General features: G+C 37.9%; 1 protein-coding gene across 1 annotated transcript in view; it reads left to right on the top strand.

Annotated features, from left to right (window-relative positions):
- Positions 1–381: 381 nt before the first annotated feature.
- The window catches only part of LOC116902789 (vomeronasal type-2 receptor 116-like), a 64,279-nt gene continuing 48,626 nt past the window's right edge, over positions 382–16,034 (top strand). Inside the window, exon 1 of the mRNA XM_032905127.1 lies at positions 382–498. The gene's annotated coding sequence lies outside the window, so the exon portion shown is untranslated. The remainder of the gene's footprint in view (positions 499–16,034) is intronic.

Genomic DNA, 16,034 nt, shown 5'->3' with positions numbered 1-16,034 from the left:
ATATGTTATCTTATATAATAACTTGTTTTTCACTGAGTGTGGAAGGAACCTCAGATGCAGGGCCTGAAGGACAATGTGCATTGGAACTCTCAAAGGGTAAAGAAAGAATCCTTGGAAACATCTCAGGCTGATTAGAGTGATATATTTAGTCATCAATGTCATAAGAATACACACACACACACACACACACACACACACATGCACACACACACACATGAACTTTGCATATATATAATACACAATGAGTCTTAATACACCAGGTCTTAGATCTTGGAAGAAAGAACTATTAATATGCTGTTCTCTTCACTATTTATTTCCTTGATTCTGCAGACGCCAACTTTAATTTGTAACATTTTAAACACTTCCTGCCTAAATGAAACAAAATACCATTTGTATCATGATGGGAATTTTATAATTGGTGCATTTTTTCCTATTTTTCATCCTTATCCACTAGAAGCAACAACAGATTGGAAAGCACCTTTTGCCATAAATAATTTTGTAAGGCAAGTGTCTTGTATTGACATGTTTTTTTAAATATTCATTTGTCTCATTTGTGTGTTTTAATGTTATTGTATGCATTTTTCATCATGTGACTCCATATATTCCATTCCAAGATCCTCTTTAATTTGTGCTTCCTGCAATTACTCAGACTCTGAGCACACACAATTCCAACTCTATAGTAAAATGTTTTTAGTAGCAGCTTGGCACAAGAATTCACTGAATTCAAAATTTTCAATCAAGAGTGTGCTAGAGCATGTAATATCTTTTAAATTTGTGATGTTGGATTTTCAATATTAGAGTTATAGTCATTTCTTGTTTCAGCTGCTTACGATTTTGGTGCAGTAAGGTAAGAATTAGAAATATATCTGTCTTTACTTTTGTGTTGTGTCCTTAACACTTTGCAAAGATTGAAGCAAACATTATCTACATCTTTTGCTATGAGACATTTTAAAACCAATTTAACGTACTCAATCCATAAATTTCCATTATTCATTTAGGGATTTTATGGATGAATTCACACATACATGCATATACTATGAGACTATGTCCACTGAGAGCTCTTCCTTAGACATTTTTAAGTCTGCAGAGATAACACATCTGGATCATTTGTTTCACATTCATCAGTGCATTTCGAGAGAAATAACCATATACGTTTATTTTAAATGAAAGAATAGGCATTTCTAACATTAAATATTAGAATGGGAGAAACAAACCATGTACCCAATTATAAGCTCAAAATGGGGAATTAAAAATACAAAGTGAATGTCCACCTTGTGATCAGTTGATAGAAAATTGCAGAAAGACTAACATGCATTCTGGTGAATGTGACATTGAATCTTCTCCTGTTCATATTTGATAAATTGAGTAGTTAAATCTGTTTTATGGCAGAATGGTTGAGTGCAGGGAGATTGCTACTGATACACTGTCTGTAGAGATGCAGGGCATAGTAACCAGTATATCCTAAGCAAGTGATACTGTGCTGCAGAGGGAAAGTAGAATCAAGTGCAGTCTTAATTCTTGCAATATTTAAAAAAAAATCCATCCCTGGAACATGTAGAAGTTGCCATGAAATATTTCACAGGGTTGAAATTTGGATTAATTTGATCATGTTTTCTCTTTCAGTTTCTCACAAAATATGAAAATATGGCCTTAATACCTAATTACAATTGCCTTCTGAATTATTCCCCTTTCCAATAACTTTACTTGATGACCCGTCACCATGATGATTTCCTCTAAACAGTGTTTTCATAATTTTGGGTATCCTGTGTCTTCATTTTCATTGAATTCTAGAAAGTCTTTGATTTCTTTAGTTCTTCCCTGACTGATTTCTCATTGAGTAGAGACTGGTTCAGTTTGCATGAGTATGTGTGTGTGTGTGTGTGTGTGTTTTCTTTGTGCTACCTTTTAAGTCCTTCTTTAGTCTGTGGTGATGTGACAGAATGCATGGGATTATTTCAATCTTCTTGTATGTGGTGCAACTTATTTTGTACCCAAAATTATGGTGAATTGTGGAGAAGGTTTCAAAAAGTTTTGAGAATAAGATATTTTCTTTTGTTTTGGGATGAAAGTTTGGTTCATATATATCTCTATCTTCAATTAATCTGGTTCATAATTTCTGTTAGTTTCACTGTGTCACTGTTTATTTTCTGTTTCAGTGATCTCTCCATTTGGGAGAATGGTGTTTTTAAATATCCCCTATTATTGTGTTATGGTCTATGTGCATTTTGGGTTTTAGTAAAGAGATTTTACAAATGTTGGTGACCTTGAGTTTAGGGCTTCATCTTTGTGACTTTTTCCTTCGTTGAGTATGAAGTATCCTCATTTCTTTTGATTAATTTTGGCTGAAAGTCTATTTTGATGGATATTAGAATGGCTATTCTAGGTTGTTTCTGCGGACCATTTTATTCAAAACTTTTTCCAGGCCTTTACTCTGAGGTAGTGATATTGCTGAAGTGTGTTTCTTTTTTGCAGCTGAACAAGTGACCCTTTTTAAGTTTCCACTTTTTTTAGCCTGTGTCTTTTTACTGCCCTATTGCAACTATTGCTATAGAGATATTAAAAACCAATGAGTGTTAGTTAATGTTATTTATGTTGTTGGAGGTTTTAGTGTGTCTGTCTGTCTGTGTACATGTATATCTGTGTGTGTGTGTGTGTGTGTATGTATGTTCTTCATTATTTGTTTTGAGATTATTAATGACTTGATTTTTCTTAGGTGTAGTTACCCTCCTGTTGTAATTTTCTTTTTTTATTTTATATATAATTTTCTTTTTTTATTTTATATATAATAATTGGCATCCCAAATAAAAGGATTGTTAAAAACAGGCAAATATTTCTTTGTTTGTTTTTTCTTTTACTGGATGCATTTTTAATTTACATTTTCTTAAATTGGATGTTTTTTTATTTATGTTTTATTTATGTTTCATATGTATATATGCTTGATCCCCAGGTGGAGCAAGCACTGAATGGCCATTCCTTCAGTCTCTGATTCAAAATCTGTCACCATATCTCCTCCCATGATTATTTTTGTTCCCCCTTTTAAGGACTGAGGCATCCATACTTTGTTCATGCTTCTTCTTGAGGGAGCATCATGTGGCCATTTACATATACTATCATATCATCTGCAAGTAGTTATATTTTGACTTCTTCCTTTCCTATTTGTGTAACTTGGACCTCCTTTTGTTGTTGTCTGATTGCACTGGCTAGGACTTCAATTACTATATTGAATAGATGTGGAGAGGGTGGGCAGCCTTGTCTACTCCCTGATTTTGGTGGGATTGCTTCAAGTTTCTCTCCTTTTAGTTTGATGTTGACTACTGGTATATTGAACCATCCCTGCTTCCCTGGGATGAAGCCTACTTGATCATAATAAATGATCTTTTTGATCTGTTCTTGGATTTGGTCTCCTAGAATTTTATTGAGGATTTTTGCATCAATATTCATAAGAGAAATTGGTCTGATATTATCTTTCTTTGTTGGGTCTTTGTGTGGTTTGGGTATAAACGTAATTGTGGCCCCATAGAAGGAATTGGTTAGTGCTCCTTCTGGTTCTATTTTGTGAAATTGTTTGGACTATATTAGTATGAGGTCTTCTGATAAAATTCTGCACAAAAACCATCTGATCTTGGGCTTTTCTTGGACTACAGAATTTTAATAACTGCTTCTATTTCTTTAGGAGTTATAGGACTGTTTAGATGGTTTATCTGATCCTGGTTTAACTGTGGTACCTGGTATCTGTCTTGAAAATTGTCCATTTCATCCAGTTTTTTTTTCAATTTTGTTGAGTATAGGCTTTTATAGTAGGATCTGATTATTTTTTAATTTCCTCAGATTCTCTTGTTATGTCTCCTTTTTCATTTCTGATGTTAATAACTTAAATACTCTCTGTGTGCCCTCTGATTAGTCTGGTTAAAGGTTTAACTATATTGGTGATTTTCTCAAGCAACCAGCTCCTGGTTTTGTTTATTATTTGTTTAGTTCTTTTTGTTTCTACTTGGTTGATTTCAGCCCTAAGTTTGATTATTTTCTGCCATCTAATCCTCTTTGGTATATTTGCTTCTTTTTTGTTCTAGAAGTTTTAGGTGTGCTGTAAAGCTGCTAATGTATAGGTTCTCCAGTTTCTTTTTGGAGGCACTCAGAGCTATGAGTTTTCCTCTTATCAGTGCTTTCATTGTGTCCCGTAAGTTTGGGTACGTTGTGCCTTCATTTTCATTAAATTCTAAAGAGCCTTTAATTTCTTTCTTGATTTCTTCTTGACAAAGTTATCATTAAGTAGAACATTGTCAATCTTCTATGATTATATAGGCTTTCTGTCATTTTTGTAGTTATTGAAGACCAAACTTAGGCTGCAGTTATCAGATAGGATGCATGGGATTATTTCAATATTCTTTTATCTGTTGAGTCCTGTTCTGTAACCAATTATAAGGTGAATTTTGGAGAAGGTACTGTGAGGTACTGATAAGAAGGTGTATTCTTTCTTTTTTGGATGAAATGTTCTATAATTATCTGTTAAATCTATTTGGTTTATAACTTCTGTTAGTTTCTCTATGTCTCTGTTTTGTTTTTGTGTCCATGATCTGTCCATTGATGAGAGTGGGGTGCTGAAATCTCCTATTATTATTGTATGAGGTTCAATATGTGCTTCAAGCTTTAGTACGGTTTCTTTTATGAATGTAGGTACCCTCTTATTTGGAGAATAGATATTCAGGATTGAGAGTTCATCTTGATGAAGATGAAGTGTCCTTCCTTATCTTTTTTTTTTTTTTTGGTTCTTTTTTTCGGAGCTGGGGATCGAACCCAGGGCCTTGCGCTTCCTAGGCAAGCGCTCTACCACTGAGCTAAATCCCCAACCCCCTTCCTTATCTTTTTTGATAACTTTTGGCTTAATGTTGACTTTATTCTACAATAGAATGGTTATAATAACTCGTTTCTTCAGACCATATGCTTGGAGAATCATTTTGCAGCCTTTTACTCTTAGGTAGTGTCTGTCTTTGTCACTGAAGTGTGTTTCCTATATGCAGCAAATGCTGGGTTTTCTTTAAGTATCCCATCTGTTGGTCTATGTATTTACTTGGGAAATTGAGTCCATCCATGTTAAGAGATATTAAGGAGTAATTATTGTTGTTTTCTGTTACTTTTGTTTTTGAATTTGGAATTATGTTTGTGTGGCTCTCTTCTTTTGCTATTGTTGCAAGGAGATTATTTCCTTGCTTTTTCTAGGGTATAGTTTCCTTCCTTGTGTTGGAGTTTTTCATCTATTATCCTTTTTTGGTCTGAATTTGTAGAAAGATATTGTGTAAATTTGGTTTTGTCATGGAATATCTTGGTTTTTCCATTTATGTTAATTGAGAGTTTTGCTGGGCTGGCATTTGTGTTTTCTTAGGGTCTGTATGACATCTGCTCAGGATCTTCTGGCTTTCATAGTCTCTGGTGAGGTCTGGTGTAATTATGTTAGGTCTTATTTTGTATGTTACTTGACCTTTTCCCCTTACTACTTTTAATATCCTTTCTTTATTTTGTGCATTTGGTGTTTTGACTATTATGTGATGGGAAGAATTTCTTTTCTGGTCCAATCTATTTGGAGTTCTGTGGGCTTCGTGTATGTTTATGGGCATTACTTTCTTTAGTTAGAGAAGTTTTCTTCAATAATTTTGTTGGAGATTTTTCTGGCCCTTTAAGTTAGGAATCTTCCCTTCTATACTTATTATCCTTAGGTTTGATCTTCTCATTGTGTACTGGATTTCCTGGATGTTTTAAGTTAGGACCTTTTTGCATTTTACATTATTGCTCACAGTTTTGCCAATGTTTTCTATGATATCTTCTGCCACTGAGAGTCTCTTCTATCTATTGCATTCTGTTAGTGATGCTTGTACCTATGACTCCTGATCTCTTTCCTAGGTTTTCTATCTCCAGGTTTATTTCCCTTCGTGCTATCTTTATTGCTTCTATTTCTAGTTTTAAATCATGCATTGTTTTGTTCAACTCCTTCACCTATTTGATTACATTTTCCTGTAATTCTTTAAGGAACTCTTGTGTTTCCTCTTTAAAGCTTGTTTACCTGTGTGGTTCTGCATTTCCTTAAGTGAGTTATTTATGTCCTTATTAAAGTCCTCTATCATCATCATGAGATGAGATATTAAATTCAAATCTTGCTTTTCCACTGTTGGATAGTCAGTATTTGCTTTGGTTGGAGAAAGAGGCTCTGATGATGCTAAGTAATCATGGTTTCTGTTGCTTAGGTTCCTGTACTTGCCTCTATCCATCAGGTTGTCTCTGGTGTTAACTTGTCTTGTTTTCTCTGACACTGGCTTGGCCCCCATTGTAAGCCCTGTGTTAGCACTCCTGTAGACCTGTTTTCTTTTAGCTGGATCTGAGAACAGAGAGTTTCTTTTAGCTACTCCTGGGTTTGTGTGTTCTGAAGCCTTCAGTCAGGTCACTTGGAGCAGAAGAGTTGGTCTTAACTCTGCCCTCAGGTGTCTCAGTGCTTCTGATGATTTGCTTTTAGCTCTGGGCATACACAGAAACTGAACCAGTCCTACCCCTGACTATTCCCAGGTTTCTGTGCCCAGAAGGCACAGAGAGTACTAGGCAGGTTCCTCTTGGGTCAGGAGTATGAGCAGAAGTAGTTGTATCCTCTGAGCTCTCAGGATTGTCCACACTTGTGAAGTCCAACTCTCTTCCCCACAGGACCTAGGTACAGAGTACTGTAGAACCAGTTTAGTTCAGTTCCAGGCACAGACAGAAACCAGAACATTCCTACTGATTACTGCTATTAGGATCTTGTATCCAGAGGGCACCAGGATTGTTTCTCTTGAACTAGGAGTGCAAGCAGATTTGGTGGTCTCCCCTGAGCTCTCAGGATTGTCTGCACTTCTGAGAATCCACTTCTCTCCCCAACAGGATTTGGGTACAGAGATCTGTGGGACCAGTTCAGCTCTGGGCCCAGGCAGAAACTGAAAGTGTCCTGCCCCTGACTGCTCTCAAGTTCCTGTGCCCAGAGGGCATAGAGTACACTAGGCAGGTTCTTCTTGAGTCAGGAATGTGAGAAGTAATTGCCTCTTCTGAGCTTTCAGAATTGTCTGCACTTCTGAGAGTCCAGCTCTCTCCAGCACAGGACCTGGGTACAGAAGGCTTGTATTGTAATTTTCTGTCTTGTATACTCTGTAGTGCTTGATTAGTAGAAAGGTGTTCCTTAAATTTGGTTTTGTCATTAAATATCTTAATTTCTCCATCTATTATGATGGAGAACTTTGTGAGGTATATTAGCCTGGGCTGGTATGTGTGGTCTCAGAGTGTCTCAAAGTTGTCTGTCTAGGATCTTCTGGCTTTTAGAGTCTCTGTTGAGAAGCATGACATACTTCTGATAGGTCTTGTGATGCATATGCTTAGCTCAAGGAGTGGCATTATTAGAAGGTGTGGCCTTGTTGAAGACAGTGTGTCACTAAGAGGTGGGCTTGGACGTCCTCCTCCCAGCTCCCCCTAGAATGCTGAGTCTGTTCCTGACTTCCTTTGGGTGAAGATGTAGAACTTAGCAACTCCTGCACCATGCCTGCCTGGATGCTGTAATGCTGCCATTGTCCCACCTTGATGATATTGGACTGACCTCTGAACTTGTAAGCCAACCCCAATTAAATGTTACCCTTTATAAAACTTAAATTGGTCATGGTATCTGTTCACAGCAATAAAACCCTAACTAAGACAAAAGTTGGTATCAGGAGTGGGGTATAGCTGTGATAGGCCTGACCATGCTTTTGTCTGGAAGAATGTGGATTTTGGGTTGGATTTGGAAAGCAGTGGAATGCTTTAAATGGGGCCTAATGGGCTATCTTAGTAGGAATGCGGAAGTCTTTATTACTGAGAGTGATTTGAATTATACAGGCCTGGCCCAAGTGGTTTCAGAAGAAAAGAATTTGGGTACATGCTGTGAAGACTGCTTTTGTGGTATTTTGGTGAAGAATGGGGCTTTTTTGCCCTTGTTTGAAGAGTCTGCCTGAGGCTAAGGAAGTCACAGAAACACCCATCATAGACTTTGTTCTGTGGTTAAGTCTCATGAACAGAATTTCATGAAAAAAAGGAAGTTGAGAAAGGAAAAATACAAAATATATGTTTTGATTATTAAAGTAACACCCAGAACTGAAATGGAACTGAATCCTGTGTTCAAGAATATCAAATTGAATTAAGGGAGTAATGAACTTAGGGCAAGACCCACACAACTAAGTTAGCTCCAGGCAACTTAGTACAAACATTTAATCCCAGGAGACAGGCATACAGACCTCTAAATTCAAGGTCAATCTACAGAGAAAGATCCAGGACAGGCAAGTTTAAGCAGTGAAAAAGTTAAAAAAAAAATCTAGTGATAATCTAGTGATAATATAATAGAACAAGGGGCCATGTTCCAGCTCCTGCAAGCAGCAGAACTCAGGAGCTTCAGCCATGTGTCTCTGACTTCATATTTAAGAGGAGAAGGAGACAATTGATGCTAGTTAGCTGGAGCTAAGAAAGAGATCAGCATCACTGAGGTGAAATCTTCTGGGAAATGTTTTTTCAGAGCCGTGTTCCAGAGATGCAAGGTTGTACCTTGTACTATGGCTGGACTTGGTAGTATGTAAGAGTTGCACATACTTGTTTTGAAGGCATGAATGCACCATGAACTGCAGCTGAGGCTGGGCACTGTGAGAGGCTGTGGAAGGCCATTGGTGAAGGTACACCCTCAGTTGCAATTGATAGCCCAGGACTGAAGGGGTTAGGCAAGGGAGTTGAGGTTTTGCATCATGAAGAGGGCCTAGGAGTGGTTATTGGTGAAGCCTAGATGCAAGGCATCTAGTATTGAAGACAATAGTATAAAGGGATTATTACCAAGAATAACAGCCTGTAGTGTGGATCAGCCTGAAGTTAAACTTATACAGAAGGCAGAGCTGGAGAAGTGAAGCTAGCCCTTTGGAGGATCATGTGTGTATCCCAGACATTGAAACAAGCTGTAACAGTGAAACTGTTTTGGAGACCAAGAGATGTTAAAGATTCCAGAACCACAGGTTATCTGCTGAGGAAAACTGCCAACAGGGTGTGGAAACAGCTCAGGAGAAAGAAATTTGTTGTAGTCAAATAAGATGAAAAAGGAGTTGAAAATGTGAAGACTACTTTGACATCAGACATGAAGATGACTTGCCTATCTTAAATTTGGGTATTACAGTTAAGTGATTAGAAGGATCTTGAAAGAGACTTTGAACTTTGGACTTTTAACATTGTTGGTACTACTATAGACTATGGGGACCTTAGAACTTGGACTAAATGTACTTTTTATTATGCCATATTTAGGTATGGTTCCACAGACTCATGTGTTTCAACAATCTTATAGTGGTCAAAGAGTGGACTGTGATGGTTTGCATATGTTTGGCCAGGGAGTGGCAATATTAGAAGGTGTGGCCTTGTTGGAAGAAGTGTGTCACTTTGGATGTGAGCTTGGAGACCCTCTTCCTAGCTGGCTGAGGGTGCTCAGTCTGTTCCTGGCTTCCTTCAGTTGAAAATGTAGAACTCGGATCCTACTGCAGCATGCCTGCCTGGATGCTGTCATGCTGCCATGCTCCTGCCTTGATGATACTGAATTGAACCTCTGAACCTATAAGCCAGCCCCAATTAAATGTTGTCCTTTTTTTTCATCTTTACTAACTTGAGAATTTCTTTTTTTTTTATCTTTATTAACTTGAGTATTTCTTATTTACATTTCGATTGTTATGGTCCTTCCCAGTTTCCGGGCCAACAACCCCCTAACCACTCCCACTCTCCTTCCCTGTGGGTGTTCCCCTCCCCATCCTCCCCCCATTACCACCCTCCACCCAACAATCACATTCACTGGGGGTTCAGTCTTGGCAGGACCAAGGGCTTCCCCTTCCACTGGTGCTCTTACTAGGCTATTCATTGCTACCTATGAGGTTGGAGCCCAGGGTCAGTCCATGTATAGTCTTTAGGTAGTGGTTTGGTCCCTGGAAGCTCTGGTTGGTTGGCACTGTTGTTCATATGGGGTCTCAAGCCCCCTCAAGCTCTTCCAGTCCTTTCTCTGATTCCTTCAGCAGGGGTCCCGTTCTCAGTTCAGTAGATTGCTGCTGGCATTCGCCTATGTATTTGCTGTATTCTGGCTGTGTCTCTCAGGAGAGATCTACATCTGGTTCCTGTCGGCCTGCACTTCTTTGCTTCATCCATCTTGTCTAATTGGGTGGCTATATATGTATGGGCCACATGTAGGGTAGGCTCTGAATGGGTGTTCCTTCTGCCTCTGTTCTAAACTTTGCCTCCCTATTCCCTCCAAAGGGTATTCTTGTGCCCCTTTTAAAGAAGGAGTGAAGCATTCACATTTTGGTCACCCTTCTTGAGTTTCATGTATTCTGTGCATCTAGGGCAATTCAAGCATTTGGACTAATAGCCACTTATCAATGAGTGCATACCATGTGTGTTTTTCTGTGATTGGGTTACCTCACTCAGCATGATATTTTCCAGTTCCATCCATTTGCCTATGAATTTCATAAAGTCATTGTTTTTTGATAGCTGAGTAATATTCCATTGTGTAGATGTACCACATTTTCTGTATCCATTCCTCTGTTGAAGGGCATCTGGGTTCTTTCCAGCTTCTGGCTATTATAAATAAGGCTGCTATGAACATAGTGGAGCATGTGTCTTTGTTATATGTTGGGGCATCTTTTGGGTATATGCCCAAGAGAGGTATAACTGGGTCCTCAGGCAGTTCAAAGTCCAATTTTCTGAGCAGCCTCCAGACTGATTTCCAGAATGGGTGTACCAGTTTGCAATCAACAATGGAAGAGTGTTCCTCTTTCTCCACATCCTCGCCAGCATTTGCTGTCACCTAAGTTTTTGATCTAGGCCATTCTTACTGGTGTGAGGTGAAATCTCAGGGTTGTTTTGATTTGCATTTCCCTTATGACTAAAGATGTTGAACATTTCTTTAGGTGTTTCTCAGCCATTCGATATTCCTCAGCTATGAATTCTTTGTTTAGCTCTGAACCCCATTTTTAATAGGGTTATTTGTCTCCCTGCGGTCTAACTTCTTGAGTTCTTTGTATATTTTGGATATAAGGCCTCTATCTGCTGTAGGATTGGTAAAGATCTTTTCCCAATCGGTTGGTTGCCGTTTTGTCCTAACCACAGTGTCCTTTGCCTTACAGAAGCTTTGCAGTTTTATGAGATCCCATTTGTCGATTCTTGATCTTAGAGCATAAGCCATTGGTATTTTGTTCAGGAAATTTTCTCCAGTGCCCATGTGTTCGAGATGCTTCCCCACTTTTTCTTCTATTAATTTTAGTGTATCTGATTTGATGTGGAGGTCCTTGATCCACTTGGACTTAAGCTTTGTACAGGGTAATAAAACTTACATTGTTCATGGTGTCTGTTCACAGCAATAAGACCCTAACACATTAGTTGTATAGTGTGTTCAAAGTCCTTTCTAATCCATCAAGTATTCTCTCTGTGACATCTTTTTGTGATTCTACAGAAAAGTTTTGATTTTCTGTCTTACTCTCTCTCTCTCTCTGATTTGCCTCCTCTGACATTTATAAATCTAATAACAAACTATGCCTCCACACAGTGGCTGTATTTGTTGCATAGCTTGATATTTTCGTTTTAGGTATGTCATATAATTTAGGATGATTTTGCAAAGTGTAAGGAAAACATTAAAAGTGTGTCTTATTATTTTAATGTTTTCTCATTGAAAAGGCACTCTCACAACTGTATGTTTCTTATGTCCCTATAAGGAATAATATTATTCTTATGTATGGTACCAAATTTTCATACTTTATTTTGACCTATAAACCCAACTCTCTTCTTTAATACTGAAATCTTGCTATTTTGACTCCCATTTTTATCCTTTATTTTAGAATCATTTAGTGGAGTGCCTCTAACTTGGTTAACTTTAAGAGTGTGGTGCCTGCACAGGGAATTTTTTCTACTTTTTCATTATCTTTGTGATATGATCACTTTATATCGAGGTGTGTGTGTGTGTGTGTGTGTGTGTGTGTGTGTGTGTGTGTGTGTGTGTGTGTGTGTGTGATCTATGATATAAATCAGTTTTGGAATTCTCAGACATGCCTGCTTTGGCATGTTTAATGGTAAGATTGTAGATACATAGCAGCATTCTCAGATTCATCAGTGACATGATTAATTACACTTATCCTTTTTAATGTTTTACAGCTCAGGAATTTTATCTAGGAAGATTACTAGCAAGCTTAATATGGTAAATCCTGAGACTCTGTTCTGGATGTTGTCAGCTCTATGTCTCTCCTCTGATACACATCATTCTATTCTTGTTAATGCTCTCCTGGCAAATAGCCTCCCTTTGCTTTCTTCTTCCCAGCATTGCAATCTCTTCCAGAATTTCTGCAGTCAACTTTTTCTCAGCTATTATCTCTTAGATGCTTTTTATATCCAATAGACAAATGAAGAGGGACAAATGTTCACAAAATATAAGATCTGTGATTAGCCACAGAAAGAACAATACAAATATCTGACTAGTACACTTGGTTGTAGCTCTCTGCCAGTTTAGTAATCCCCTATCTCATATACAGAGATACAGCTGTCATGATAAAACACTTAATAGAGAAATATCACTAAGCCAGAATTCTACTCGCTTTTTTCATAAGAACTCACTTGATTGATTTCAATATCTATAGAAAATGTTATTAACATCTTCTTATACTTCTTTTTTATTTCCTTTTTCTGCTAATATATACTATTCTGCTCAGAAAGATGGCGTTTCATCATGATGAAAAGGTTATCTGCAGTTTTCCCAGCTTTTGAAACTTGCAATGCATTCTCATTTAATTTGTCAGTTGTATTCTGATAGTATTGATATGTGAAAGTTTTTAAAGCTGTTTTGGAATTGTCTTTATCTTATATTTAATAATAGTAATGAATTAAACATTCACATATCATTTTTATTTTTATGCTTATGAGAATTTATTATTTATTTAAGTAACACCTAATTATGGTTATGTTAGCCCCTTCTATACAAAATTTCTCCATTTTCCTAATAATTTGTATTGTAAGACCAAGTATTGAATGAAGATTATGACAGATGACAGACTACTCTGCCGAGCATGCCCAATCCATAGCTTTCAATTCCTATAACCACATAAACTCTCTTATGAGTAACATGATAGCAAGCACAGGCCATAGGAAGTTGATATATCCTTATCATCACTTTAAGTCCTCTCCAAGGAAGTAGGGATTTTTTTTCTGGTAGCCTGACCCCAGCCAGTGTTGATGCTGAGCTGGGTTTATTTTTTTCCAGTATGCTATTTTTTTTTAACTTTGTAAAGTCATGGTGTTTTTTATTTTTTTATTAGATATATTTTGTTACTTACATTTCAAACGTTATTTCCTATCCCAGTTTCCTGTCCATATCCCCCATCCTTTCCCCTTCCCCATACAGGTGTTCCCACTCATCCATCCCCTTACCACTCCCTCCACATTCCCCTGAACTGGGGATCCAACCTTGGCAGGACTAAGGGTTTCCCCTTACAGTGGTGCCCCAACAAGGTAATTCTCTGCTACCTATGCAGTTAGATCCCTGGGTCAGTTCATTTATAGTCTTTCAGTAGTGGTTTAGTCCCTGGAAGCTCTGGTTGGTTGGCATTGTCTGTCCTTAGGATGTTGCAGGCTCCTTCGGCTCTTTCAATCCTTCCTCTAATTCCCCCCAAGGGGGTCCTGTTCTCAGTTCAGTGGTTTGCTGCTAGCATTAACCTCTGTATTGGATATGCTCTGGATGTGTCTCTCAGGAGAGATCTATATCCGGTCGTTTTCAGCAAGCATTTTTAGCTTCATCAACCTTATCTAGTTTGGTGGCTGTATATATATGGGTCACATGTGGAGCAGGCTCTGAATGGCCTTTCCTTTAGTCACTGCTCTGAACTTTGCTTCCATCTCCCCTTCTCTGGATATTTTTCCCCTTTTAAAAAGGAGTGGGAGCAAACAATTTTGGTCATCCTTCTTCTTGAGCTTCCTGTGGTCTATGGATTGCAACTTGGGTGAGTGCATACCAAGTGTGTTTTTCTGTGACTGGGTTACCTCACTCAGGATGATATTTTCTAGTTCATTCATTTGCCTATGAATTTCAAGACGTCATTGTTTTTGATAGCTGAATAGTACTCCATTGTGTAGATGCACCACATTTTTTTAATCCATTTCTCTGTTGAAGGGCATCTGGGTTATTTCCAGCTTCTGGCTATGATAAATAAGGCTGCTATGAACATAGTAAAGCATAGGTCTTTGTTATATAATGGGCATCTTTTGGGTATATGCCCAGGAGAGGTATAGATGGGTGGTCAGGTAGTGCAATGTCCAATTTTCAGAGGAAACTCCAGACTGATTTCCAGAGTAGTTGTACTAGTTAGCAATCCCACCAACAATGAAGGAGTATTCCTCTTTCTCCACATCCTCGCCAGCATCTGCTATCACCTGAGTTTTTTATTTTAGCCATTCTGACTGGTGTGAGGTGGATTCTCGGGGTTGTTTTGATTTGCATTTCCCTGATGACTAAGGATGTTGAATATTTCTTTAGGTGCTTTTCGGCCATTTGATATTCCTCAGCTGAGAATGTTTTGTTTAGCTCTGTACCCCGCTTTTTAATACGGTTATTTGGCTCTCTGGAGTCTAACTTCGTGAGTTCTTTGTATATTTTGGATATAAGTCCTATATCAAATGGAGGATTGGTAAAGACCTTTTCCCAACCTGTTGGTTGCTATTTTGTTCTAATGTCAGTGTCTTTTACCTTAGAGAAGCTTTGCAGGTTTATGAGGTCCCATTTGTCGATTCTTGATCTTAGAGCATAAGTCATTGTTTTATTGAGGAAATTTTCCCTGGTATCCAGGTGTTTGAGACTCTTCCCCCATTTTTTTCTTCTATTAGTTTAAGTGTATTTGGTTTGATGTGGAAGTCCTTGATCCACTTGGACTTAAGCTTTGTACAGGGTAGTAAGAATGGATCGATTTACATTCTTCTACATGTTGACCTCCAGTTGAACCAGCACCATTTGTTGAAAATGCTATCTTTCTTCCATTGGATGGTTTTAGCTCCTTTGTCAAAGATCAAGTGACCATAGGTGTGTGGGTTCATTTCTGGGTCTTCAATTCTGTTCCACTGATCTATCTGCCTGTCTCTGCACCAATACCATACAGTTTTTATGACTATTGCTCTGTAATACTGCTTGAAGTCAGGGACGGTGATTCCCCCAAAAGTTCTTTTATTGTTGAGTATAGTTTTACCTATCCTGGGTTTTTTGTTATTCCAAATGTATTTTCAAATTGCTCTTTCTATCTCTATAAAGAATTGAGTAGGAATTTTGATGGGGATTGCATTTAATTTGTAGATTGCTTTTGGCAAAATGGCCAACTTTACTATATTAATCCTGCCAATCCATGACCATGTGAGATCTTTCCATCTTCTGAGGTCTTCCTCAAGTTCTTTCTTCAGAGACTTGAAGGTTTTGTCATACAGATCTTTCACTTGCTTGGTTAAAGTCACACAAAGATATTTTATATTATTTGGGACTATTATGAAGTGTGTCATTTCCCTAATTTCTTTCTCAGCCTGTTTATCCTTCGAGTAGAGGAAGGCTACTGATTTGTTTGAGTTAATTTTATACCCCAACACTTTGCTGAAGTAGTTTGTCAGGTTAAGTGGTTCTCTGGTGGAAGTTTTGGGGTCACTTGAGTATACTATCATATCATCTGCAAATAGTGATATTTTTATTTCTTCCCTTCCAATTTGTATCCCTTTGACCTCCTCTCGTTGTCTGATTGCTCTGGCTAGGACTTTGAGAACTATATTGAATAAGTAGGGAGAGAGTGGGCAGCCTTGTCTAGTTCCTGATTTTAGTGGGATTGCTTCAAGTTTCTCTCCATTTAGTTTGATGTGAGCTACTGGTTTGCTGTATATGGCTTCTACTATGTTTAGATATGGGTCTCAAATTCCTGATCTTTTCAGGACTTTTCTCATGAAGGGGTGTTGAATTTTGTCAAATGCTTTCTCAACAT

Source organism: Rattus rattus, chromosome 6 (genome assembly GCF_011064425.1).
Source record: "Rattus rattus isolate New Zealand chromosome 6, Rrattus_CSIRO_v1, whole genome shotgun sequence".
Lineage (NCBI taxonomy): Eukaryota > Metazoa > Chordata > Mammalia > Rodentia > Muridae > Rattus > Rattus rattus.
The sequence above is the reverse complement of the archived record's forward strand: the minus strand, read 5'-3'. Positions and strand labels throughout refer to the sequence as shown.